Source organism: Daphnia pulicaria, unplaced genomic scaffold (genome assembly GCF_021234035.1).
Source record: "Daphnia pulicaria isolate SC F1-1A unplaced genomic scaffold, SC_F0-13Bv2 h1tg000068l, whole genome shotgun sequence".
In the NCBI taxonomy this organism is placed as follows: Eukaryota; Metazoa; Arthropoda; class Branchiopoda; order Diplostraca; family Daphniidae; genus Daphnia; species Daphnia pulicaria.
In genome coordinates this window covers 36,278-59,555 of record NW_025804788.1, presented here as the reverse complement: position 1 = coordinate 59,555, position 23,278 = coordinate 36,278, and the positions used below count along the sequence as shown (strand labels likewise).

At 36.8% G+C, this 23,278-nt stretch overlaps 42 pseudogenes; all 42 read left to right on the top strand.

Moving 5' to 3' along the window:
• The first annotated feature begins 207 nt into the window (after positions 1–207).
• LOC124318629 lies at positions 208–326 on the top strand (annotated as a pseudogene).
• A 413-nt stretch (positions 327–739) lies between these two features.
• LOC124318123 lies at positions 740–858 on the top strand (annotated as a pseudogene).
• A 412-nt stretch (positions 859–1,270) lies between these two features.
• On the top strand, positions 1,271–1,389 carry LOC124318163 (annotated as a pseudogene).
• A 413-nt stretch (positions 1,390–1,802) lies between these two features.
• LOC124318190 lies at positions 1,803–1,921 on the top strand (annotated as a pseudogene).
• A 413-nt stretch (positions 1,922–2,334) lies between these two features.
• On the top strand, positions 2,335–2,453 carry LOC124317974 (annotated as a pseudogene).
• A 412-nt stretch (positions 2,454–2,865) lies between these two features.
• On the top strand, positions 2,866–2,984 carry LOC124318122 (annotated as a pseudogene).
• A 413-nt stretch (positions 2,985–3,397) lies between these two features.
• On the top strand, positions 3,398–3,516 carry LOC124318162 (annotated as a pseudogene).
• Positions 3,517–3,929: 413 nt separating this feature from the next.
• On the top strand, positions 3,930–4,048 carry LOC124318617 (annotated as a pseudogene).
• Positions 4,049–4,460: 412 nt separating this feature from the next.
• Positions 4,461–4,579, top strand: LOC124318193 (annotated as a pseudogene).
• Positions 4,580–4,991: 412 nt separating this feature from the next.
• LOC124318240 lies at positions 4,992–5,110 on the top strand (annotated as a pseudogene).
• A 413-nt stretch (positions 5,111–5,523) lies between these two features.
• Positions 5,524–5,642, top strand: LOC124317972 (annotated as a pseudogene).
• Positions 5,643–6,414: 772 nt separating this feature from the next.
• Positions 6,415–6,533, top strand: LOC124318605 (annotated as a pseudogene).
• A 413-nt stretch (positions 6,534–6,946) lies between these two features.
• Positions 6,947–7,065, top strand: LOC124318594 (annotated as a pseudogene).
• Positions 7,066–7,478: 413 nt separating this feature from the next.
• On the top strand, positions 7,479–7,597 carry LOC124318189 (annotated as a pseudogene).
• Positions 7,598–8,010: 413 nt separating this feature from the next.
• On the top strand, positions 8,011–8,129 carry LOC124317971 (annotated as a pseudogene).
• A 412-nt stretch (positions 8,130–8,541) lies between these two features.
• Positions 8,542–8,660, top strand: LOC124318121 (annotated as a pseudogene).
• Positions 8,661–9,073: 413 nt separating this feature from the next.
• LOC124318159 lies at positions 9,074–9,192 on the top strand (annotated as a pseudogene).
• A 413-nt stretch (positions 9,193–9,605) lies between these two features.
• LOC124318158 lies at positions 9,606–9,724 on the top strand (annotated as a pseudogene).
• Positions 9,725–10,137: 413 nt separating this feature from the next.
• Positions 10,138–10,256, top strand: LOC124317970 (annotated as a pseudogene).
• A 413-nt stretch (positions 10,257–10,669) lies between these two features.
• LOC124318241 lies at positions 10,670–10,788 on the top strand (annotated as a pseudogene).
• Positions 10,789–11,201: 413 nt separating this feature from the next.
• LOC124318582 lies at positions 11,202–11,320 on the top strand (annotated as a pseudogene).
• A 483-nt stretch (positions 11,321–11,803) lies between these two features.
• LOC124317969 lies at positions 11,804–11,922 on the top strand (annotated as a pseudogene).
• Positions 11,923–12,335: 413 nt separating this feature from the next.
• LOC124317968 lies at positions 12,336–12,454 on the top strand (annotated as a pseudogene).
• A 412-nt stretch (positions 12,455–12,866) lies between these two features.
• On the top strand, positions 12,867–12,985 carry LOC124317967 (annotated as a pseudogene).
• Positions 12,986–13,397: 412 nt separating this feature from the next.
• Positions 13,398–13,516, top strand: LOC124318569 (annotated as a pseudogene).
• A 483-nt stretch (positions 13,517–13,999) lies between these two features.
• LOC124318182 lies at positions 14,000–14,118 on the top strand (annotated as a pseudogene).
• A 413-nt stretch (positions 14,119–14,531) lies between these two features.
• On the top strand, positions 14,532–14,650 carry LOC124318557 (annotated as a pseudogene).
• A 483-nt stretch (positions 14,651–15,133) lies between these two features.
• LOC124317965 lies at positions 15,134–15,252 on the top strand (annotated as a pseudogene).
• A 413-nt stretch (positions 15,253–15,665) lies between these two features.
• Positions 15,666–15,784, top strand: LOC124317964 (annotated as a pseudogene).
• A 413-nt stretch (positions 15,785–16,197) lies between these two features.
• Positions 16,198–16,316, top strand: LOC124317963 (annotated as a pseudogene).
• A 413-nt stretch (positions 16,317–16,729) lies between these two features.
• On the top strand, positions 16,730–16,848 carry LOC124317962 (annotated as a pseudogene).
• Positions 16,849–17,260: 412 nt separating this feature from the next.
• On the top strand, positions 17,261–17,379 carry LOC124317960 (annotated as a pseudogene).
• A 412-nt stretch (positions 17,380–17,791) lies between these two features.
• Positions 17,792–17,910, top strand: LOC124318546 (annotated as a pseudogene).
• Positions 17,911–18,393: 483 nt separating this feature from the next.
• On the top strand, positions 18,394–18,512 carry LOC124317959 (annotated as a pseudogene).
• A 413-nt stretch (positions 18,513–18,925) lies between these two features.
• LOC124317958 lies at positions 18,926–19,044 on the top strand (annotated as a pseudogene).
• A 413-nt stretch (positions 19,045–19,457) lies between these two features.
• On the top strand, positions 19,458–19,576 carry LOC124317957 (annotated as a pseudogene).
• A 413-nt stretch (positions 19,577–19,989) lies between these two features.
• LOC124317956 lies at positions 19,990–20,108 on the top strand (annotated as a pseudogene).
• A 412-nt stretch (positions 20,109–20,520) lies between these two features.
• Positions 20,521–20,639, top strand: LOC124318535 (annotated as a pseudogene).
• A 483-nt stretch (positions 20,640–21,122) lies between these two features.
• On the top strand, positions 21,123–21,241 carry LOC124317955 (annotated as a pseudogene).
• Positions 21,242–21,654: 413 nt separating this feature from the next.
• Positions 21,655–21,773, top strand: LOC124318157 (annotated as a pseudogene).
• A 413-nt stretch (positions 21,774–22,186) lies between these two features.
• LOC124317954 lies at positions 22,187–22,305 on the top strand (annotated as a pseudogene).
• Positions 22,306–22,717: 412 nt separating this feature from the next.
• Positions 22,718–22,836, top strand: LOC124318524 (annotated as a pseudogene).
• The last annotated feature ends 442 nt before the right edge of the window (positions 22,837–23,278 follow it).

The following is a 23,278-nucleotide window of genomic DNA, read 5'->3' as shown; positions in this document are numbered from 1 at the left end:
ATCAAAAATTTCAATGACATAGGGATAGGTTCAATTCATCTAAAGGAATGATTCTGGATGAATTTCATTGCGAGATTTTCAAAGTTGATCGCGCTTTTTATTTGCGATGGTTACCAGTCCAAATTCAAAGAACAAACATTTCTGTCACTTTGAAGTGATTTTCTATTCATCCATTGGGACTGGGAGGGTAAATTTTCATTTTTGAATGTCAACGGCCATATCACGTAGAACGCACCTGGTCTCGTCAGCTCCCAGAAGTTAAGTTACGTCGAGTCCCGTTAGTACTTGGAAGGGTGACCGCTTGGGAATACGGGATGTCGTTGGCGACGGATAGTTTGTTTTCAATAACAAATTTCTTGACATTTTTTTTCAATCACGATGGTTACCAGTCCAATTTCGTAGATGAAACATTTCAATGCCTTAGAGATAGGTTCAATTCATCTATAAGAATGATTCTGGATCAATTCCATTGAGAGTTTGTCAAATTTTATCGCGTTTTTTAATCGCAATGGTTACCAGTCCAAATTCGTAGATCAAAAATTTCAATGACATAGGGATAGGTTCAATTCATCTATAGGAATGATTCTGGATGAATTTCATTGCGAGATTTTCAAAGTTGATCGCGCTTTTTATTCGCGATGGTTACCAGTCCAAATTCAATGAACAAACATTTCTGTCACTTTGAAGTGATTTTCTATTCATCCATTGGGACTGGTAGGGTAAATTTTCATTTTTGAATGTCAACGGCCATATCACGAAGAACGCACCTGGTCTCGTCAGCTCCCAGAAGTTAAGTTACGTCGAGTCCCGTTAGTACTTGGAAGGGTGACCGCTTGGGAATACGGGATGTCGTTGGCGATGGATAGTTTGTTTTCAATAACAAATTTCTTGACATTTTTTTTCAATCACGATGGTTACCAGTCCAATTTCGTAGATGAAACATTTCAATGCCTTAGAGATAGGTTCAATTCATCTATAAGAATGATTCTGGATCAATTCCATTGAGAGTTTGTCAAATTTTATCGCGTTATTAATCGTGATGGTTACCAGTCCAAATTCGTAGATCAAAAATTTCAATGACATAGGGATAGGTTCAATTCATCTATAGGAATGATTCTGGATGAATTTCATTGCGAGTTTTTCAAAGTTGATCGCGCTTTTTATTTGCGATGGTTACCAGTCCAAATTCAATGAACAAACATTTCTGTCACTTTGAAGTGATTTTCTATTCATCCATTGGGACTGGGAGGGTAAATTTTCATTTTTGAATGTCAACGGCCATATCACGTAGAACGCACCTGGTCTCGTCAGCTCCCAGAAGTTAAGTTACGTCGAGTCCCGTTAGTACTTGGAAAGGTGACCGCTTGGGAATACGGGATGTCGTTGGCGATGAATAGTTTGTTTTCAATAACAAATTTCTTGAATTTTTTTTTCAATAACGATGGTTACCAGTCCAATTTCGTAGAAGAAACATTTCAATGCCTTAGAGATAGGTTCAATTCATCTATAAGAATGATTCTGGATCAATTCCATTGAGAGTTTGTCAAATTTTATCGCGTTTTTTAATCGTGATGGTTACCAGTCCAAATTCGTAGATCAAAAATTTCAATGACATAGGGATAGGTTCAATTCATCTATAGGAATGATTCTGGATGAATTTCATTGCGAGTTTTTCAAAGTTGATCGCGCTTTTTATTCGCGATGGTTACCAGTCAAAATTCAATGAACAAACATTTCTGTCACTTTGAAGTGATTTTCTATTCATCCATTGGGACTAGGAGGGTAAATTTTCATTTTTGAATGTCAACGGCCATATCACGTAGAACGCACCTGGTCTCGTCAGCTCCCAGAAGTTAAGTTACGTCGAGTCCCGTTAGTAATTGGAAGGGTGACCGCTTGGGAATACGGGATGTCGTTGGCGATGAATAGTTTGTTTTCAATAAAAAATTTCTTGAAATTTTTTTTCAATAACGATGGTTACCAGTCCAATTTCGTAGATGAAACATTTCAATGCCTTAGAGATAGGTTCAATTCATCTATAAGAATGATTCTGGATCAATTCCATTGAGAGTTTGTCAAATTTTATCGCGTTTTTTAATCGTGATGGTTACCAGTCCAAATTCGTAGATCAAAAATTTCAATGACATAGGGATAGGTTCAATTCATCTATAGGAATGATTCTGGATGAATTTCATTGCGAGTTTTTCAAAGTTGATCGCGCTTTTTATTCGCGATGGTTACCAGTCAAAATTCAATGAACAAACATTTCTGTCACTTTGAAGTGATTTTCTATTCATTCATTGGGACTGGGAGGGTAAATTTTCATTTTTGAATGTCAACGGCCATATCACGTAGAACGCACCTGGTCTCGTCAGCTCCCAGAAGTTAAGTTACGTCGAGTTCCGTTAGTACTTGGAAGGGTGACCGCTTGGGAATACGGGATGTCGTTGGCGATGGATAGTTTGTTTTCAATAACAAATTTCTTGACATTTTTTTTCAATCACGATGGTTACCAGTCCAATTTCGTAGATGAAACATTTCAATGCCTTAGAGATAGGTTCAATTCATCTATAAGAATGATTCTGGATCAATTCCATTGAGAGTTTGTCAAATTTTATCGCGTTTTTAATCGTGATGGTTACCAGTCCAAATTCGTAGATCAAAAATTTCAATGACATAGGGATAGGTTCAATTCATCTATAGGAATGATTCTGGATGAATTTCATTGCGAGTTTTTCAAAGTTGATCGCGCTTTTTATTCGCGATGGTTACCAGTCCAAATTCAATGAACAAACATTTCTGTCACTTTGAAGTGATTTTCTATTCATCCATTGGGAATGGGAGGGTAAATTTTCATTTTTGAATGTCAACGGCCATATCACGAAGAACGCACCTGGTCTCGTCAGCTCCCAGAAGTTAAGTTACGTCGAGTCCCGTTAGTACTTGGAAGGGTGACCGCTTGGGAATACGGGATGTCGTTGGCGATGGATAGTTTGTTTTCAATAACAAATTTCTTGACATTTTTTTTCAATAACGATGGTTACCAGTCAAATTTCGTAGATGAAACATTTCAATGCCTTAGAGATAGGTTCAATGCATCTATAAGAATGATTCTGGATCAATTCCATTGAGAGTTTGTCAAATTTTATCGCGTTTTTTAATCGTGATGGTTACCAGTCCAAATTCGTAGATCAAAAATTTCAATGACATAGGGATAGGTTCAATTCATCTATAGGAATGATTCTGGATGAATTTCATTGCGAGTTTTTCAAAGTTGATCGCGCTTTTTATTTGCGATGGTTACCAGTCCAAATTCAAAGAACAAACATTTCTGTCACTTTGAAGTGATTTTCTATTCATCCATTGGGACTGGGAGGGTAAATTTTCATTTTTGAATGTCAACGGCCATATCACGTAGAACGCACCTGGTCTCGTCAGCTCCCAGAAGTTAAGTTACGTCGAGTCCCGTTAGTACTTGGAAAGGTGACCGCTTGGGAATACGGGATGTCGTTGGCGATGAATAGTTTGTTTTCAATAACAAATTTCTTGAATTTTTTTTTCAATAACGATGGTTACCAGTCCAATTTCGTAGAAGAAACATTTCAATGCCTTAGAGATAGGTTCAATTCATCTATAAGAATGATTCTGGATCAATTCCATTGAGAGTTTGTCAAATTTTATCGCGTTTTTTAATCGTGATGGTTACCAGTCCAAATTCGTAGATCAAAATTTTCAATGACATAGGGATAGGTTCAATTCATCTATAGGAATGATTCTGGATGAATTTCATTGCGAGTTTTTCAAAGTTGATCGCGCTTTTTATTCGCGATGGTTACCAGTCAAAATTCAATGAACAAACATTTCTGTCAGTTTGAAGTGATTTTCTATTCATCCATTGGGACTAGGAGGGTAAATTTTCATTTTTGAATGTCAACGGCCATATCACGTAGAACGCACCTGGTCTCGTCAGCTCCCAGAAGTTAAGTTACGTCGAGTCCCGTTAGTACTTGGAAGGGTGACCGCTTGGGAATACGGGATGTCGTTGGCGATGGATAGTTTGTTTTCAATAACAAATTTCTTGACATTTTTTTTCAATCACGATGGTTACCAGTCCAATTTCGTAGATGAAACATTTCAATGCCTTAGAGATAGGTTCAATTCATCTATAAGAATGATTCTGGATCAATTCCATTGAGAGTTTGTCAAATTTTATCGCGTTATTAATCGTGATGGTTACCAGTCCAAATTCGTAGATCAAAAATTTCAATGACATAGGGATAGGTTCAATTCATCTATAGGAATGATTCTGGATGAATTTCATTGCGAGTTTTTCAAAGTTGATCGCGCTTTTTATTCGCGATGGTTACCAGTCCAAATTCAATGAACAAACATTTCTGTCACTTTGAAGTGATTTTCTATTCATCCATTGGGACTGGGAGGGTAAATTTTCATTTTTGAATGTCAACGGCCATATCACGAAGAACGCACCTGGTCTCGTCAGCTCCCAGAAGTTAAGTTACGTCGAGTTCCGTTAGTACTTGGAAGGGTGACCGCTTGGGAATACGGGATGTCGTTGGCGATGGATAGTTTGTTTTCAATAACAAATTTCTTGACATTTTTTTTCAATCACGATGGTTACCAGTCCAATTTCGTAGATGAAACATTTCAATGCCTTAGAGATAGGTTCAATTCATCTATAAGAATGATTCTGGATCAATTCCATTGAGAGTTTGTCAAATTTTATCGCGTTATTAATCGTGATGGTTACCAGTCCAAATTCGTAGATCAAAAATTTCAATGACATAGGGATAGGTTCAATTCATCTATAGGAATGATTCTGGATGAATTTCATTGCGAGTTTTTCAAAGTTGATCGCGCTTTTTATTCGCGATGGTTACCAGTCCAAATTCAATGAACAAACATTTCTGTCACTTTGAAGTGATTTTCTATTCATCCATTGGGACTGGGAGGGTAAATTTTCATTTTTGAATGTCAACGGCCATATCACGAAGAACGCACCTGGTCTCGTAAGCTCCCAGAAGTTAAGTTACGTCGAGTTCCGTTAGTACTTGGAAGGGTGACCGCTTGGGAATACGGGATGTCGTTGGCGATGGATAGTTTGTTTTCAATAACAAATTTCTTGAAATTTTTTTTCAATAACGATGGTTACCAGTCAAATTTCGTAGATGAAACATTTCAATGCCTTAGAGATAGGTTCAATGCATCTATAAGAATGATTCTGGATCAATTCCATTGAGAGTTTGTCAAATTTTATCGCGTTTTTTAATCGTGATGGTTACCAGTCCAAATTCCTAGATCAAAAATTTCAATGACATAGGGATAGGTTCAATTCATCTATAGGAATGATTCTGGATGAATTTCATTGCGAGTTTTTCAAAGTTGATCGCGCTTTTTATTCGCGATGGTTACCAGTCAAAATTCAATGAACAAACATTTCTGTCACTTTGAAGTGATTTTCTATTCATCCATTGGGACTGGGAGGGTAAATTTTCATTTTTGAATGTCAACGGCCATATCACGTAGAACGCACCTGGTCTCGTCAGCTCCCAGAAGTTAAGTTACGTCGAGTTCCGTTAGTACTTGGAAGGGTGACCGCTTGGGAATACGGGATGTCGTTGGCGATGGATAGTTTGTTTTCAATAACAAATTTCTTGACATTTTTTTTCAATCACGATGGTTACCAGTCCAATTTCGTAGATGAAACATTTCAATGCCTTAGAGATAGGTTCAATTCATCTATAAGAATGATTCTGGATCAATTCCATTGAGAGTTTGTCAAATTTTATCGCGTTATTAATCGTGATGGTTACCAGTCCAAATTCGTAGATCAAAAATTTCAATGACATAGGGATAGGTTCAATTCATCTATAGGAATGATTCTGGATGAATTTCATTGCGAGTTTTTCAAAGTTGATCGCGCTTTTTATTCGCGATGGTTACCAGTCAAAATTCAATGAACAAACATTTCTGTCACTTTGAAGTGATTTTCTATTCATCCATTGGGACTAGGAGGGTCCATTGGGACTGTCACGATGGTTACCAGTCCAATTTCGTAGATGAAACATTTCAATGCCTTAGAGATAGGTTCAATTCATCTATAAGAATGATTCTGGATCAATTCCATTGAGAGTTTGTCAAATTTTATCGCGTTTTTTAATCGCAATGGTTACCAGTCCAAATTCGTAGATCAAAAATTTCAATGACATAGGGATAGGTTCAATTCATCTAAAGGAATGATTCTGGATGAATTTCATTGCGAGATTTTCAAAGTTGATCGCGCTTTTTATTTGCGATGGTTACCAGTCCAAATTCAAAGAACAAACATTTCTGTCACTTTGAAGTGATTTTCTATTCATCCATTGGGACTGGGAGGGTAAATTTTCATTTTTGAATGTCAACGGCCATATCACGTAGAACGCACCTGGTCTCGTCAGCTCCCAGAAGTTAAGTTACGTCGAGTCCCGTTAGTACTTGGAAGGGTGACCGCTTGGGAATACGGGATGTCGTTGGCGACGGATAGTTTGTTTTCAATAACAAATTTCTTGACATTTTTTTTCAATCACGATGGTTACCAGTCCAATTTCGTAGATGAAACATTTCAATGCCTTAGAGATAGGTTCAATTCATCTATAAGAATGATTCTGGATCAATTCCATTGAGAGTTTGTCAAATTTTATCGCGTTTTTTAATCGCAATGGTTACCAGTCCAAATTCGTAGATCAAAAATTTCAATGACATAGGGATAGGTTCAATTCATCTATAGGAATGATTCTGGATGAATTTCATTGCGAGATTTTCAAAGTTGATCGCGCTTTTTATTCGCGATGGTTACCAGTCCAAATTCAATGAACAAACATTTCTGTCACTTTGAAGTGATTTTCTATTCATCCATTGGGACTGGTAGGGTAAATTTTCATTTTTGAATGTCAACGGCCATATCACGTAGAACGCACCTGGTCTCGTCAGCTCCCAGAAGTTAAGTTACGTCGAGTCCCGTTAGTACTTGGAAGGGTGACCGCTTGGGAATACGGGATGTCGTTGGCGACGGATAGTTTGTTTTCAATAACAAATTTCTTGACATTTTTTTTCAATCACGATGGTTACCAGTCCAATTTCGTAGATGAAACATTTCAATGCCTTAGAGATAGGTTCAATTCATCTATAAGAATGATTCTGGATCAATTCCATTGAGAGTTTGTCAAATTTTATCGCGTTTTTTAATCGCAATGGTTACCAGTCCAAATTCGTAGATCAAAAATTTCAATGACATAGGGATAGGTTCAATTCATCTATAGGAATGATTCTGGATGAATTTCATTGCGAGATTTTCAAAGTTGATCGCGCTTTTTATTCGCGATGGTTACCAGTCAAAATTCAATGAACAAACATTTCTGTCACTTTGAAGTGATTTTCTATTCATCCATTGGGACTGGGAGGGTAAATTTTCATTTTTGAATGTCAACGGCCATATCACGTAGAACGCACCTGGTCTCGTCAGCTCCCAGAAGTTAAGTTACGTCGAGTCCCGTTAGTAATTGGAAGGGTGACCGCTTGGGAATACGGGATGTCGTTGGCGATGAATAGTTTGTTTTCAATAAAAAATTTCTTGAAATTTTTTTTCAATAACGATGGTTACCAGTCCAATTTCGTAGATGAAACATTTCAATGCCTTAGAGATAGGTTCAATTCATCTATAAGAATGATTCTGGATCAATTCCATTGAGAGTTTGTCAAATTTTATCGCGTTTTTTAATCGTGATGGTTACCAGTCCAAATTCGTAGATCAAAAATTTCAATGACATAGGGATAGGTTCAATTCATCTATAGGAATGATTCTGGATGAATTTCATTGCGAGTTTTTCAAAGTTGATCGCGCTTTTTATTCGCGATGGTTACCAGTCAAAATTCAATGAACAAACATTTCTGTCACTTTGAAGTGATTTTCTATTCATTCATTGGGACTGGGAGGGTAAATTTTCATTTTTGAATGTCAACGGCCATATCACGTAGAACGCACCTGGTCTCGTCAGCTCCCAGAAGTTAAGTTACGTCGAGTTCCGTTAGTACTTGGAAGGGTGACCGCTTGGGAATACGGGATGTCGTTGGCGATGGATAGTTTGTTTTCAATAACAAATTTCTTGACATTTTTTTTCAATCACGATGGTTACCAGTCCAATTTCGTAGATGAAACATTTCAATGCCTTAGAGATAGGTTCAATTCATCTATAAGAATGATTCTGGATCAATTCCATTGAGAGTTTGTCAAATTTTATCGCGTTTTTAATCGTGATGGTTACCAGTCCAAATTCGTAGATCAAAAATTTCAATGACATAGGGATAGGTTCAATTCATCTATAGGAATGATTCTGGATGAATTTCATTGCGAGTTTTTCAAAGTTGATCGCGCTTTTTATTCGCGATGGTTACCAGTCCAAATTCAATGAACAAACATTTCTGTCACTTTGAAGTGATTTTCTATTCATCCATTGGGAATGGGAGGGTAAATTTTCATTTTTGAATGTCAACGGCCATATCACGAAGAACGCACCTGGTCTCGTCAGCTCCCAGAAGTTAAGTTACGTCGAGTCCCGTTAGTACTTGGAAGGGTGACCGCTTGGGAATACGGGATGTCGTTGGCGATGGATAGTTTGTTTTCAATAACAAATTTCTTGACATTTTTTTTCAATAACGATGGTTACCAGTCAAATTTCGTAGATGAAACATTTCAATGCCTTAGAGATAGGTTCAATGCATCTATAAGAATGATTCTGGATCAATTCCATTGAGAGTTTGTCAAATTTTATCGCGTTTTTTAATCGTGATGGTTACCAGTCCAAATTCGTAGATCAAAAATTTCAATGACATAGGGATAGGTTCAATTCATCTATAGGAATGATTCTGGATGAATTTCATTGCGAGTTTTTCAAAGTTGATCGCGCTTTTTATTTGCGATGGTTACCAGTCCAAATTCAAAGAACAAACATTTCTGTCACTTTGAAGTGATTTTCTATTCATCCATTGGGACTGGGAGGGTAAATTTTCATTTTTGAATGTCAACGGCCATATCACGTAGAACGCACCTGGTCTCGTCAGCTCCCAGAAGTTAAGTTACGTCGAGTCCCGTTAGTACTTGGAAAGGTGACCGCTTGGGAATACGGGATGTCGTTGGCGATGAATAGTTTGTTTTCAATAAAAAATTTCTTGAATTTTTTTTTCAATAACGATGGTTACCAGTCCAATTTCGTAGATGAAACATTTCAATGCCTTAGAGATAGGTTCAATTCATCTATAAGAATGATTCTGGATCAATTCCATTGAGAGTTTGTCAAATTTTATCGCGTTTTTTAATCGTGATGGTTACCAGTCCAAATTCGTAGATCAAAAATTTCAATGACATAGGGATAGGTTCAATTCATCTATAGGAATGATTCTGGATGAATTTCATTGCGAGTTTTTCAAAGTTGATCGCGCTTTTTATTCGCGATGGTTACCAGTCAAAATTCAATGAACAAACATTTCTGTCACTTTGAAGTGATTTTTTATTCATCCATTGGGACTGGGAGGGTAAATTTTCATTTTTGAATGTCAACGGCCATATCACGTAGAACGCACCTGGTCTCGTCAGCTCCCAGAAGTTAAGTTACGTCGAGTCCCGTTAGTACTTGGAAAGGTGACCGCTTGGGAATACGGGATGTCGTTGGCGATGAATAGTTTGTTTTCAATAAAAAATTTCTTGATTTTTTTTTTCAATAACGATGGTTACCAGTCCAATTTCGTAGATGAAACATTTCAATGCCTTAGAGATAGGTTCAATTCATCTATAAGAATGATTCTGGATCAATTCCATCGAGAGTTTGTCAAATTTTATCGCGTTTTTTAATCGTGATGGTTACCAGTCCAAATTCGTAGATCAAAAATTTCAATGACATAGGGATAGGTTCAATTCATCTATAGGAATGATTCTGGATGAATTTCATTGCGAGTTTTTCAAAGTTGATCGCGCTTTTTATTCGCGATGGTTACCAGTCAAAATTCAATGAACAAACATTTCTGTCACTTTGAAGTGATTTTCTATTCATCCATTGGGACTGGGAGGGTAAATTTTCATTTTTGAATGTCAACGGCCATATCACGTAGAACGCACCTGGTCTCGTCAGCTCCCAGAAGTTAAGTTACGTCGAGTTCCGTTAGTACTTGGAAGGGTGACCGCTTGGGAATACGGGATGTCGTTGGCGATGGATAGTTTGTTTTCAATAACAAATTTCTTGACATTTTTTTTCAATCACGATGGTTACCAGTCCAATTTCGTAGATGAAACATTTCAATGCCTTAGAGATAGGTTCAATTCATCTATAAGAATGATTCTGGATCAATTCCATTGAGAGTTTGTCAAATTTTATCGCGTTTTTTAATCGTGATGGTTACCAGTCCAAATTCGTAGATCAAAAATTTCAATGACATAGGGATAGGTTCAATTCATCTATAGGAATGATTCTGGATGAATTTCATTGCGAGTTTTTCAAAGTTGATCGCGCTTTTTATTCGCGATGGTTACCAGTCAAAATTCAATGAACAAACATTTCTGTCACTTTGAAGTGATTTTCTATTCATCCATTGGGACTGGGAGGGTAAAATTTCATTTTTGAATGTCAACAGCCATATCACGTAGAACGCACCTGGTCTCGTCAGCTCCCAGAAGTTAAGTTACGTCGAGTCCCGTTAGTACTTGGAAAGGTGACCGCTTGGGAATACGGGATGTCGTTGGCGATGAATAGTTTGTTTTCAATAAAAAATTTCTTGAATTTTTTTTTCAATAACGATGGTTACCAGTCCAATTTCGTAGATGAAACATTTCAATGCCTTAGAGATAGGTTCAATTCATCTATAAGAATGATTCTGGATCAATTCCATTGAGAGTTTGTCAAATTTTATCGCGTTTTTTAATCGTGATGGTTACCAGTCCAAATTCGTAGATCAAAAATTTCAATGACATAGGGATAGGTTCAATTCATCTATAGGAATGATTCTGGATGAATTTCATTGCGAGTTTTTCAAAGTTGATCGCGCTTTTTATTCGCGATGGTTACCAGTCAAAATTCAATGAACAAACATTTCTGTCACTTTGAAGTGATTTTCTATTCATCCATTGGGATTGGGAGGGTAAATTTTCATGTTTGAATGTCAACGGCCATATCACGTAGAACGCACCTGGTCTCGTCAGCTCCCAGAAGTTAAGTTACGTCGAGTCCCGTTAGTACTTGGAAGGGTGACCGCTTGGGAATACGGGATGTCGTTGGCGATGGATAGTTTGTTTTCAATAACAAATTTCTTGAAATTTTTTTTCAATAACGATGGTTACCAGTCAAATTTCGTAGATGACGTAGATAATAAAAAATTTCTTGAATTTTTTTTTCAATAACGATGGTTACCAGTCAAATTTCGTAGATGAAACATTTCAATGCCTTAGAGATAGGTTCAATTCATCTATAAGAATGATTCTGGATCAATTCCATTGAGAGTTTGTCAAATTTTATCGCGTTTTTTAATCGTGATGGTTACCAGTCCAAATTCGTAGATCAAAAATTTCAATGACATAGGGATAGGTTCAATTCATCTATAGGAATGATTCTGGATGAATTTCATTGCGAGTTTTTCAAAGTTGATCGCGCTTTTTATTCGCGATGGTTACCAGTCAAAATTCAATGAACAAACATTTCTGTCACTTTGAAGTGATTTTCTATTCATCCATTGGGAATGGGAGGGTAAATTTTCATTTTTGAATGTCAACGGCCATATCACGTAGAACGCACCTGGTCTCGTCAGCTCCCAGAAGTTAAGTTACGTCGAGTTCCGTTAGTACTTGGAAGGGTGACCGCTTGGGAATACGGGATGTCGTTGGCGATGGATAGTTTGTTTTCAATAACAAATTTCTTGACATTTTTTTTCAATCACGATGGTTACCAGTCCAATTTCGTAGATGAAACATTTCAATGCCTTAGAGATAGGTTCAATTCATCTATAAGAATGATTCTGGATCAATTCCATTGAGAGTTTGTCAAATTTTATCGCGTTTTTTAATCGTGATGGTTACCAGTCCAAATTCGTAGATCAAAAATTTCAATGACATAGGGATAGGTTCAATTCATCTATAGGAATGATTCTGGATGAATTTCATTGCGAGTTTTTCAAAGTTGATCGCGCTTTTTATTCGCGATGGTTACCAGTCAAAATTCAATGAACAAACATTTCTGTCACTTTGAAGTGATTTTCTATTCATCCATTGGGACTGGGAGGGTAAATTTTCATTTTTGAATGTCAACGGCCATATCACGTAGAACGCACCTGGTCTCGTCAGCTCCCAGAAGTTAAGTTACGTCGAGTTCCGTTAGTACTTGGAAGGGTGACCGCTTGGGAATACGGGATGTCGTTGGCGATGAATAGTTTGTTTTCAATAAAAAATTTCTTGAATTTTTTTTTCAATCACGATGGTTACCAGTCCAATTTCGTAGATGAAACATTTCAATGCCTTAGAGATAGGTTCAATTCATCTATAAGAATGATTCTGGATCAATTCCATTGAGAGTTTGTCAAATTTTATCGCGTTATTAATCGTGATGGTTACCAGTCCAAATTCGTAGATCAAAAATTTCAATGACATAGGGATAGGTTCAATTCATCTATAGGAATGATTCTGGATGAATTTCATTGCGAGTTTTTCAAAGTTGATCGCGCTTTTTATTCGCGATGGTTACCAGTCAAAATTCAATGAACAAACATTTCTGTCACTTTGAAGTGATTTTCTATTCATCCATTGGGACTGGGAGGGTAAATTTTCATTTTTGAATGTCAACGGCCATATCACGTAGAACGCACCTGGTCTCGTCAGCTCCCAGAAGTTAAGTTACGTCGAGTTCCGTTAGTACTTGGAAGGGTGACCGCTTGGGAATACGGGATGTCGTTGGCGATGAATAGTTTGTTTTCAATAAAAAATTTCTTGAATTTTTTTTTCAATCACGATGGTTACCAGTCCAATTTCGTAGATGAAACATTTCAATGCCTTAGAGATAGGTTCAATTCATCTATAAGAATGATTCTGGATCAATTCCATTGAGAGTTTGTCAAATTTTATCGCGTTATTAATCGTGATGGTTACCAGTCCAAATTCGTAGATCAAAAATTTCAATGACATAGGGATAGGTTCAATTCATCTATAGGAATGATTCTGGATGAATTTCATTGCGAGTTTTTCAAAGTTGATCGCGCTTTTTATTCGCGATGGTTACCAGTCAAAATTCAATGAACAAACATTTCTGTCACTTTGAAGTGATTTTCTATTCATCCATTGGGATTGGGAGGGTAAATTTTCATTTTTGAATGTCAACGGCCATATCACGTAGAACGCACCTGGTCTCGTCAGCTCCCAGAAGTTAAGTTACGTCGAGTCCCGTTAGTACTTGGAAGGGTGACCGCTTGGGAATACGGGATGTCGTTGGCGATGGATAGTTTGTTTTCAATAACAAATTTCTTGAAATTTTTTTTCAATAACGATGGTTACCAGTCAAATTTCGTAGATGACGTAGATAATAAAAAATTTCTTGAATTTTTTTTTCAATAACGATGGTTACCAGTCCAATTTCGTAGATGAAACATTTCAATGCCTTAGAGATAGGTTCAATTCATCTATAAGAATGATTCTGGATCAATTCCATTGAGAGTTTGTCAAATTTTATCGCGTTTTTTAATCGTGATGGTTACCAGTCCAAATTCGTAGATCAAAAATTTCAATGACATAGGGATAGGTTCAATTCATCTATAGGAATGATTCTGGATGAATTTCATTGCGAGTTTTTCAAAGTTGATCGCGCTTTTTATTTGCGATGGTTACCAGTCCAAATTCAAAGAACAAACATTTCTGTCACTTTGAAGTGATTTTCTATTCATCCATTGGGACTGGGAGGGTAAATTTTCATTTTTGAATGTCAACGGCCATATCGCGTAGAACGCACCTGGTCTCGTCAGCTCCCAGAAGTTAAGTTACGTCGAGTCCCGTTAGTACTTGGAAAGGTGACCGCTTGGGAATACGGGATGTCGTTGGCGATGAATAGTTTGTTTTCAATAAAAAATTTCTTGAATTTTTTTTTCAATAACGATGGTTACCAGTCCAATTTCGTAGATGAAACATTTCAATGCCTTAGAGATAGGTTCAATTCATCTATAAGAATGATTCTGGATCAATTCCATTGAGAGTTTGTCAAATTTTATCGCGTTTTTTAATCGTGATGGTTACCAGTCCAAATTCGTAGATCAAAAATTTCAATGACATAGGGATAGGTTCAATTCATCTATAGGAATGATTCTGGATGAATTTCATTGCGAGTTTTTCAAAGTTGATCGCGCTTTTTATTCGCGATGGTTACCAGTCAAAATTCAATGAACAAACATTTCTGTCACTTTGAAGTGATTTTCTATTCATCCATTGGGATTGGGAGGGTAAATTTTCATTTTTGAATGTCAACGGCCATATCACGTAGAACGCACCTGGTCTCGTCAGCTCCCAGAAGTTAAGTTACGTCGAGTCCCGTTAGTACTTGGAAGGGTGACCGCTTGGGAATACGGGATGTCGTTGGCGATGGATAGTTTGTTTTCAATAACAAATTTCTTGAAATTTTTTTTCAATAACGATGGTTACCAGTCAAATTTCGTAGATGACGTAGATAATAAAAAATTTCTTGAATTTTTTTTTCAATAACGATGGTTACCAGTCCAATTTCGTAGATGAAACATTTCAATGCCTTAGAGATAGGTTCAATTCATCTATAAGAATGATTCTGGATCAATTCCATTGAGAGTTTGTCAAATTTTATCGCGTTTTTTAATCGTGATGGTTACCAGTCCAAATTCGTAGATCAAAAATTTCAATGACATAGGGATAGGTTCAATTCATCTATAGGAATGATTCTGGATGAATTTCATTGCGAGTTTTTCAAAGTTGATCGCGCTTTTTATTCGCGATGGTTACCAGTCAAAATTCAATGAACAAACATTTCTGTCACTTTGAAGTGATTTTCTATTCATCCATTGGGAATGGGAGGGTAAATTTTCATTTTTGAATGTCAACGGCCATATCACGTAGAACGCACCTGGTCTCGTCAGCTCCCAGAAGTTAAGTTACGTCGAGTTCCGTTAGTACTTGGAAGGGTGACCGCTTGGGAATACGGGATGTCGTTGGCGATGGATAGTTTGTTTTCAATAACAAATTTCTTGACATTTTTTTTCAATCACGATGGTTACCAGTCCAATTTCGTAGATGAAACATTTCAATGCCTTAGAGATAGGTTCAATTCATCTATAAGAATGATTCTGGATCAATTCCATTGAGAGTTTGTCAAATTTTATCGCGTTTTTTAATCGTGATGGTTACCAGTCCAAATTCGTAGATCAAAAATTTCAATGACATAGGGATAGGTTCAATTCATCTATAGGAATGATTCTGGATGAATTTCATTGCGAGTTTTTCAAAGTTGATCGCGCTTTTTATTCGCGATGGTTACCAGTCAAAATTCAATGAACAAACATTTCTGTCACTTTGAAGTGATTTTCTATTCATCCATTGGGAATGGGAGGGTAAATTTTCATTTTTGAATGTCAACGGCCATATCACGTAGAACGCACCTGGTCTCGTCAGCTCCCAGAAGTTAAGTTACGTCGAGTTCCGTTAGTACTTGGAAGGGTGACCGCTTGGGAATACGGGATGTCGTTGGCGATGGATAGTTTGTTTTCAATAACAAATTTCTTGACATTTTTTTTCAATCACGATGGTTACCAGTCCAATTTCGTAGATGAAACATTTCAATGCCTTAGAGATAGGTTCAATTCATCTATAAGAATGATTCTGGATCAATTCCATTGAGAGTTTGTCAAATTTTATCGCGTTTTTTAATCGTGATGGTTACCAGTCCAAATTCGTAGATCAAAAATTTCAATGACATAGGGATAGGTTCAATTCATCTATAGGAATGATTCTGGATGAATTTCATTGCGAGTTTTTCAAAGTTGATCGCGCTTTTTATTCGCGATGGTTACCAGTCCAAATTCAATGAACAAACATTTCTGTCACTTTGAAGTGATTTTCTATTCATCCATTGGGACTGGGAGGGTAAATTTTCATTTTTGAATGTCAACGGCCATATCACGTAGAACGCACCTGGTCTCGTCAGCTCCCAGAAGTTAAGTTACGTCGAGTTCCGTTAGTACTTGGAAGGGTGACCGCTTGGGAATACGGGATGTCGTTGGCGATGAATAGTTTGTTTTCAATAAAAAATTTCTTGAATTTTTTTTTCAATAACGATGGTTACCAGTCCAATTTCGTAGATGAAACATTTCAATGCCTTAGAGTTAGGTTCAATTCATCTATAAGAATGATTCTGGATCAATTCCATTGAGAGTTTGTCAAATTTTATCGCGTTTTTTAATCGTGATGGTTACCAGTCCAAATTCGTAGATCAAAAATTTCAATGACATAGGGATAGTTTCAATTCATCTATAGGAATGATTCTGGATGAATTTCATTGCGAGTTTTTCAAAGTTGATCGCGCTTTTTATTCGCGATGGTTACCAGTCAAAATTCAATGAACAAACATTTCTGTCACTTTGAAGTGATTTTCTATTCATCCATTGGGACTGGGAGGGTAAATTTTCATTTTTGAATGTCAACGGCCATATCACGTAGAACGCACCTGGTCTCGTCAGCTCCCAGAAGTTAAGTTACGTCGAGTTCCGTTAGTACTTGGAAGGGTGACCGCTTGGGAATACGGGATGTCGTTGGCGATGAATAGTTTGTTTTCAATAAAAAATTTCTTGAATTTTTTTTTCAATCACGATGGTTACCAGTCCAATTTCGTAGATGAAACATTTCAATGCCTTAGAGATAGGTTCAATTCATCTATAAGAATGATTCTGGATCAATTCCATTGAGAGTTTGTCAAATTTTATCGCGTTATTAATCGTGATGGTTACCAGTCCAAATTCGTAGATCAAAAATTTCAATGACATAGGGATAGGTTCAATTCATCTATAGGAATGATTCTGGATGAATTTCATTGCGAGTTTTTCAAAGTTGATCGCGCTTTTTATTCGCGATGGTTACCAGTCAAAATTCAATGAACAAACATTTCTGTCACTTTGAAGTGATTTTCTATTCATCCATTGGGACTGGGAGGGTAAATTTTCATTTTTGAATGTCAACGGCCATATCACGTAGAACGCACCTGGTCTCGTCAGCTCCCAGAAGTTAAGTTACGTCGAGTTCCGTTAGTACTTGGAAGGGTGACCGCTTGGGAATACGGGATGTCGTTGGCGATGAATAGTTTGTTTTCAATAAAAAATTTCTTGAATTTTTTTTTCAATCACGATGGTTACCAGTCCAATTTCGTAGATGAAACATTTCAATGCCTTAGAGATAGGTTCAATTCATCTATAAGAATGATTCTGGATCAATTCCATTGAGAGTTTGTCAAATTTTATCGCGTTATTAATCGTGATGGTTACCAGTCCAAATTCGTAGATCAAAAATTTCAATGACATAGGGATAGGTTCAATTCATCTATAGGAATGATTCTGGATGAATTTCATTGCGAGTTTTTCAAAGTTGATCGCGCTTTTTATTCGCGATGGTTACCAGTCAAAATTCAATGAACAAACATTTCTGTCACTTTGAAGTGATTTTCTATTCATCCATTGGGATTGGGAGGGTAAATTTTCATTTTTGAATGTCAACGGCCATATCACGTAGAACGCACCTGGTCTCGTCAGCTCCCAGAAGTTAAGTTACGTCGAGTCCCGTTAGTACTTGGAAGGGTGACCGCTTGGGAATACGGGATGTCGTTGGCGATGGATAGTTTGTTTTCAATAACAAATTTCTTGAAATTTTTTTTCAATAACGATGGTTACCAGTCAAATTTCGTAGATGACGTAGATAATAAAAAATTTCTTGAATTTTTTTTTCAATAACGATGGTTACCAGTCCAATTTCGTAGATGAAACATTTCAATGCCTTAGAGATAGGTTCAATTCATCTATAAGAATGATTCTGGATCAATTCCATTGAGAGTTTGTCAAATTTTATCGCGTTTTTTAATCGTGATGGTTACCAGTCCAAATTCGTAGATCAAAAATTTCAATGACATAGGGATAGGTTCAATTCATCTATAGGAATGATTCTGGATGAATTTCATTGCGAGTTTTTCAAAGTTGATCGCGCTTTTTATTCGCGATGGTTACCAGTCAAAATTCAATGAACAAACATTTCTGTCACTTTGAAGTGATTTTCTATTCATCCATTGGGAATGGGAGGGTAAATTTTCATTTTTGAATGTCAACGGCCATATCACGTAGAACGCACCTGGTCTCGTCAGCTCCCAGAAGTTAAGTTACGTCGAGTTCCGTTAGTACTTGGAAGGGTGACCGCTTGGGAATACGGGATGTCGTTGGCGATGGATAGTTTGTTTTCAATAACAAATTTCTTGACATTTTTTTTCAATCACGATGGTTACCAGTCCAATTTCGTAGATGAAACATTTCAATGCCTTAGAGATAGGTTCAATTCATCTATAAGAATGATTCTGGATCAATTCCATTGAGAGTTTGTCAAATTTTATCGCGTTTTTTAATCGTGATGGTTACCAGTCCAAATTCGTAGATCAAAAATTTCAATGACATAGGGATAGGTTCAATTCATCTATAGGAATGATTCTGGATGAATTTCATTGCGAGTTTTTCAAAGTTGATCGCGCTTTTTATTCGCGATGGTTACCAGTCAAAATTCAATGAACAAACATTTCTGTCACTTTGAAGTGATTTTCTATTCATCCATTGGGAATGGGAGGGTAAATTTTCATTTTTGAATGTCAACGGCCATATCACGTAGAACGCACCTGGTCTCGTCAGCTCCCAGAAGTTAAGTTACGTCGAGTTCCGTTAGTACTTGGAAGGGTGACCGCTTGGGAATACGGGATGTCGTTGGCGATGGATAGTTTGTTTTCAATAACAAATTTCTTGACATTTTTTTTCAATCACGATGGTTACCAGTCCAATTTCGTAGATGAAACATTTCAATGCCTTAGAGATAGGTTCAATTCATCTATAAGAATGATTCTGGATCAATTCCATTGAGAGTTTGTCAAATTTTATCGCGTTTTTTAATCGTGATGGTTACCAGTCCAAATTCGTAGATCAAAAATTTCAATGACATAGGGATAGGTTCAATTCATCTATAGGAATGATTCTGGATGAATTTCATTGCGAGTTTTTCAAAGTTGATCGCGCTTTTTATTCGCGATGGTTACCAGTCAAAATTCAATGAACAAACATTTCTGTCACTTTGAAGTGATTTTCTATTCATCCATTGGGACTGGGAGGGTAAATTTTCATTTTTGAATGTCAACGGCCATATCACGTAGAACGCACCTGGTCTCGTCAGCTCCCAGAAGTTAAGTTACGTCGAGTTCCGTTAGTACTTGGAAGGGTGACCGCTTGGGAATACGGGATGTCGTTGGCGATGAATAGTTTGTTTTCAATAAAAAATTTCTTGAATTTTTTTTTCAATAACGATGGTTACCAGTCCAATTTCGTAGATGAAACATTTCAATGCCTTAGAGTTAGGTTCAATTCATCTATAAGAATGATTCTGGATCAATTCCATTGAGAGTTTGTCAAATTTTATCGCGTTTTTTAATCGTGATGGTTACCAGTCCAAATTCGTAGATCAAAAATTTCAATGACATAGGGATAGTTTCAATTCATCTATAGGAATGATTCTGGATGAATTTCATTGCGAGTTTTTCAAAGTTGATCGCGCTTTTTATTCGCGATGGTTACCAGTCAAAATTCAATGAACAAACATTTCTGTCACTTTGAAGTGATTTTCTATTCATCCATTGGGACTGGGAGGGTAAATTTTCATTTTTGAATGTCAACGGCCATATCACGTAGAACGCACCTGGTCTCGTCAGCTCCCAGAAGTTAAGTTACGTCGAGTTCCGTTAGTACTTGGAAGGGTGACCGCTTGGGAATACGGGATGTCGTTGGCGATGAATAGTTTGTTTTCAATAAAAAATTTCTTGAATTTTTTTTTCAATCACGATGGTTACCAGTCCAATTTCGTAGATGAAACATTTCAATGCCTTAGAGATAGGTTCAATTCATCTATAAGAATGATTCTGGATCAATTCCATTGAGAGTTTGTCAAATTTTATCGCGTTATTAATCGTGATGGTTACCAGTCCAAATTCGTAGATCAAAAATTTCAATGACATAGGGATAGGTTCAATTCATCTATAGGAATGATTCTGGATGAATTTCATTGCGAGTTTTTCAAAGTTGATCGCGCTTTTTATTCGCGATGGTTACCAGTCAAAATTCAATGAACAAACATTTCTGTCACTTTGAAGTGATTTTCTATTCATCCATTGGGATTGGGAGGGTAAATTTTCATTTTTGAATGTCAACGGCCATATCACGTAGAACGCACCTGGTCTCGTCAGCTCCCAGAAGTTAAGTTACGTCGAGTCCCGTTAGTACTTGGAAGGGTGACCGCTTGGGAATACGGGATGTCGTTGGCGATGGATAGTTTGTTTTCAATAACAAATTTCTTGAAATTTTTTTTCAATAACGATGGTTACCAGTCAAATTTCGTAGATGACGTAGATAATAAAAAATTTCTTGAATTTTTTTTTCAATAACGATGGTTACCAGTCCAATTTCGTAGATGAAACATTTCAATGCCTTAGAGATAGGTTCAATTCATCTATAAGAATGATTCTGGATCAATTCCATTGAGAGTTTGTCAAATTTTATCGCGTTTTTTAATCGTGATGGTTACCAGTCCAAATTCGTAGATCAAAAATTTCAATGACATAGGGATAGGTTCAATTCATCTATAGGAATGATTCTGGATGAATTTCATTGCGAGTTTTTCAAAGTTGATCGCGCTTTTTATTCGCGATGGTTACCAGTCAAAATTCAATGAACAAACATTTCTGTCACTTTGAAGTGATTTTCTATTCATCCATTGGGAATGGGAGGGTAAATTTTCATTTTTGAATGTCAACGGCCATATCACGTAGAACGCACCTGGTCTCGTCAGCTCCCAGAAGTTAAGTTACGTCGAGTTCCGTTAGTACTTGGAAGGGTGACCGCTTGGGAATACGGGATGTCGTTGGCGATGGATAGTTTGTTTTCAATAACAAATTTCTTGACATTTTTTTTCAATCACGATGGTTACCAGTCCAATTTCGTAGATGAAACATTTCAATGCCTTAGAGATAGGTTCAATTCATCTATAAGAATGATTCTGGATCAATTCCATTGAGAGTTTGTCAAATTTTATCGCGTTTTTTAATCGTGATGGTTACCAGTCCAAATTCGTAGATCAAAAATTTCAATGACATAGGGATAGGTTCAATTCATCTATAGGAATGATTCTGGATGAATTTCATTGCGAGTTTTTCAAAGTTGATCGCGCTTTTTATTCGCGATGGTTACCAGTCAAAATTCAATGAACAAACATTTCTGTCACTTTGAAGTGATTTTCTATTCATCCATTGGGATTGGGAGGGTAAATTTTCATTTTTGAATGTCAACGGCCATATCACGTAGAACGCACCTGGTCTCGTCAGCTCCCAGAAGTTAAGTTACGTCGAGTCCCGTTAGTACTTGGAAAGGTGACCGCTTGGGAATACGGGATGTCGTTGGCGATGAATAGTTTGTTTTCAATAAAAAATTTCTTGAATTTTTTTTTCAATAACGATGGTTACCAGTCCAATTTCGTAGATGAAACATTTCAATGCCTTAGAGATAGGTTCAATTCATCTATAAGAATGATTCTGGATCAATTCCATTGAGAGTTTGTCAAATTTTATCGCGTTTTTTAATCGTGATGGTTACCAGTCCAAATTCGTAGATCAAAAATTTCAATGACATAGGGATAGGTTCAATTCATCTATAGGAATGATTCTGGATGAATTTCATTGCGAGTTTTTCAAAGTTGATCGCGCTTTTTATTTGCGATGGTTACCAGTCCAAATTCAAAGAACAAACATTTCTGTCACTTTGAAGTGATTTTCTATTCATCCATTGGGACTGGGAGGGTAAATTTTCATTTTTGAATGTCAACGGCCATATCACGTAGAACGCACCTGGTCTCGTCAGCTCCCAGAAGTTAAGTTACGTCGAGTTCCGTTAGTACTTGGAAGGGTGACCGCTTGGGAATACGGGATGTCGTTGGCGATGAATAGTTTGTTTTCAATAAAAAATTTCTTGAATTTTTTTTTCAATCACGATGGTTACCAGTCCAATTTCGTAGATGAAACATTTCAATGCCTTAGAGATAGGTTCAATTCATCTATAAGAATGATTCTGGATCAATTCCATTGAGAGTTTGTCAAATTTTATCGCGTTATTAATCGTGATGGTTACCAGTCCAAATTCGTAGATCAAAAATTTCAATGACATAGGGATAGGTTCAATTCATCTATAGGAATGATTCTGGATGAATTTCATTGCGAGTTTTTCAAAGTTGATCGCGCTTTTTATTCGCGATGGTTACCAGTCAAAATTCAATGAACAAACATTTCTGTCACTTTGAAGTGATTTTCTATTCATCCATTGGGATTGGGAGGGTAAATTTTCATTTTTGAATGTCAACGGCCATATCACGTAGAACGCACCTGGTCTCGTCAGCTCCCAGAAGTTAAGTTACGTCGAGTCCCGTTAGTACTTGGAAGGGTGACCGCTTGGGAATACGGGATGTCGTTGGCGATGGATAGTTTGTTTTCAATAACAAATTTCTTGAAATTTTTTTTCAATAACGATGGTTACCAGTCAAATTTCGTAGATGACGTAGATAATAAAAAATTTCTTGAATTTTTTTTTCAATAACGATGGTTACCAGTCCAATTTCGTAGATGAAACATTTCAATGCCTTAGAGATAGGTTCAATTCATCTATAAGAATGATTCTGGATCAATTCCATTGAGAGTTTGTCAAATTTTATCGCGTTTTTTAATCGTGATGGTTACCAGTCCAAATTCGTAGATCAAAAATTTCAATGACATAGGGATAGGTTCAATTCATCTATAGGAATGATTCTGGATGAATTTCATTGCGAGTTTTTCAAAGTTGATCGCGCTTTTTATTCGCGATGGTTACCAGTCAAAATTCAATGAACAAACATTTCTGTCACTTTGAAGTGATTTTCTAT